Raw genomic sequence first — 3,297 nt, forward strand, 5'->3', positions numbered from 1 at the left:
TGTAATTAGAAGATCCTAATAAGTCTAATAGAATCTTAATTAAGTTCTAAATAATTTTTTGTAATTCTAATTAAATTTTAATCTATCTAAAAAAAATTAAAAGAAATTACAAAAAAAAACATAAAGAAATCATAAATTAATTTTTAAAAAATAATAAAAAAATCCTAAAGAAAAAAAAATCTTTTTAAATAAATAAAAATAATCTTAAATAAATATTAAAAATATAATTTTAAAAATAAATAATAAAAAATATTAAATAAATATTAAAAATAAAAAACTTAAATAAATCCTAAATAAATTCTATGTAAATCCTAACCAAATTTTGATGAAATTCGAACAATTCTAAATAAATCCTATACAATCCAAAGAAAATCCTAAGTAAATCTTAATTAATTTCTAAATTTGTTTTAAAATCTCAATAAATATTAATAAAATCCTTGATCTTGACTAAAATTTCACTTACATTTCAAATGACAAACAATTAAAAAATAAAAAAATTTGAGAAGAATTGAACTCATCAATTAAAAAATAAATAAAAATAAAAAAAATAAAAAACTTCCAAAACCTTTTGAATATTGGTTGTTCTTCTACTTCAACTAGAATATTGATCTTCCAATAGCATTTCTTCCTTGTTGAACTATTAAATTGCTTCAAAAATTGGCTTTTGTATAGATTTCTAAGTCTAAATTTCTCTCATCAATTTGAACCTCAACCAAGTTGAAAAATATTGAGAGATTGCAAAATCCCTCAATGACCCTAAATTTCAATTATTCAAGACCATAATCCACAAAACTCTCATAATTTTTAATCTAATCATTTAATTAATGTTAATTTTTTCAAAAACATTTAAGACAAACACAATTACAAATTGACAAAATTTTACCTATAAATATGCTAAAATATTCACAAAATCTTCAAATTTGTGATTTTTTTTTTATTATTTTTCAAAATCCAAATCTTGTGAATACATCACTCACTTTGAAAAACCCTCAAAACCTCAATATGGCTTCAAATCACATGAAATTAATTATCAAAAATTCTTTCATAAGTTTTTTCTCAAACCTTGATCTTCAATCAATAAAAAAAATCCTAGAATTTCCATGTGTGTGTGGTTTTGTGCCTTGGGGTTTGATTTTGACCTTGGTTTACAACTACTCCTCTCTAGGTATCAATTCTTTATATTTTGAGGTGATTTTTGCTAAAACTTATTTTTAACCTCTTCTTCAAAATTTCTATGTCAATTATTTATCTCATTTACCTTGATTTGGCTTACTTATGCTCCTACAAAATTAATAGAAGTCTCTTCTTTAAAAAGATAGTATTAGCATTTATTAATTTTTACTACTTCCTTATCTATTATCTATATTTCTAAGATAAATTGCTAAAATATTTTTATTTAAGCTCCTCTATAATAAAATCTTTTCTTTCTTCTTTTACCATATAGTCATGTTATCACACAACACCAATTGATTACTCCCCCTCATTGACACTATCATCACATGTGGTGTACAAATGGCTATAATACGAATTACAAATGCACTCCATTGTTGCATGGCTGATATGAACTTGTCCAGCCGTATCTTCCAACTAGATTATATTAGATGCATTGGGTTTTTCTTGATGAACTTTGAAAAACTTGTAGGATCAATAATCTCCTACCTGTTTTCAATGGATACGGCTAAGGAGAATCTGCCCATAGACTCTACTTGTTTCAAGTGTTTTCAAACTGTCAACGCATATAGAGAGCTCAACTTGCAGGTTCATGTTCTTATAGGGTGTTTTTATAGGGTAGTCACTGCATTTTCAAGTTGAGTCCGCAACTCCAATTTAGCCTATTTCCTTTCTGATGCCTTGCGTATGCAAAAGGATTTGTAATATTTGATGCACCCTCGAACTTTGCCATAGAATGGAAGGTTACTATGCACTCCCCATATGCGCTCAATTTGCAATTGTATCTTACGTACTGTCAGAAATCTTGTGTTCATCACATATTTGGATGGCCGTGATTGTTCATGTGTCAATTGAATTCTTCTCCATACGAAGAGATGATCAGAATATACACAATCCCCTAGTATATGATTTTCTAAGGGCACTACTCTTTGCCCCCCGATCGGTTGAAACCTGTAAATCCTATCCAACCTCGCCATTGCTCTTATTTTGTTACGTCGACGATTGTCTCAGCAATACCTAACTAGATTGGAGGCTAGGAATCCATCATCAATATGTAATATAGTTTTTAGTGACATAAACAGTCGCTTCTCTTGTTTCATAGGTAGTGAACCGTGTATATTAGATTTATTTGAGCGTGCTTCTATAACGTTCTAGTTGCCGGCTAGAAGCCAGCGACAATCTCTGGGCAAAACGTTAATTAACTCCGTCCACAACTGACAACGTTCGACGGGAGTTAACGACGCATAAATGTTTAGCACATTGATATCCTATCCTGATAAATTGTGGAAGTGTACCCACTAGGTACGATCCAACATAACATGCTCTGATTCGAGTACCAAAGGTGCGATGTCGGGGGCAACCTGCATGCATACTTCCCTGCTACTTGCCCCCTCCTTTGATTGGCTAGTGCGATATGCTACTGCCGCCTCCTGGCTATAAACCTGAAAACAAAGTATTTCGACGCGGGGTATCAGATTTCTGATATACTTGCAAATTATTGCAACTTTCTCCGGAGAATTCATTTCATGGACATTCTGCAAGAGAATGGCAATCTTCATGCTTGTATGGCGGAGGGAGTTCGTTATGTGCTGGAATGTCTCTGTGAGCCGCCCTGGATCTCAACCTGCGTTGTTGGTGTAATTGCCTAGATCGATGTCGTTTAGATATTCCGAGTTGTATGTTGCGACAAGCTATGGTGCGATTGGACAGTCGCACTTCGATGGGTGAGTTGGTAATCGTGTTTTCGATTCCTTGGCCGCGGAGCCATTCATGAAAAAGAAGGGTGAGATGTGCGGCCCTCGTAGTTCATTTGCCTTGGATTCAAAGAATTGCTCCCGATGAATTGCTCCCCATGAATGGAAGGTCTCTTTTGACCTCGTTTCCGCAGCAAACTAGATCAATCTGGGGATTGCGGCAGTAAAGGGTACTGTATTTGTTCCAACAAAAAATGACTTCGATAGTTTGCCTTTGTTAAAGTCGATGTCATGTTATAAATTATTGGTTTCTAGATGTCCTCATGTTTCTATAATTGCTAGTTCCATTCACAGAATTCCTGCCCTAGACCTGGGATCGCTTACTATCTCTTGATTGGTCGACATTGCTCTAGTGGTCCGTGGCACTGTGCTC

At 33.0% G+C, this 3,297-nt stretch overlaps 1 protein-coding gene across 2 annotated transcripts in view; it reads right to left on the bottom strand.

The window, feature by feature from the left end:
• Positions 1-3,079: 3,079 nt before the first annotated feature.
• The window catches only part of LOC112293347 (uncharacterized), a 2,172-nt gene continuing 1,954 nt past the window's right edge, over positions 3,080-3,297 (bottom strand). For both annotated transcript variants that reach the window (XM_073539561.2, XM_024542645.3), the window contains exon 2: positions 3,080-3,297. This exon is cut by the window's right edge. The gene's annotated coding sequence lies outside the window, so the exon portion shown is untranslated.

The sequence above is a fragment of the Physcomitrium patens genome, chromosome 16 (genome assembly GCF_059467195.1).
Source record: "Physcomitrium patens ecotype Gransden chromosome 16, ASM5946719v1, whole genome shotgun sequence".
Taxonomy (NCBI): domain Eukaryota; kingdom Viridiplantae; phylum Streptophyta; class Bryopsida; order Funariales; family Funariaceae; genus Physcomitrium; species Physcomitrium patens.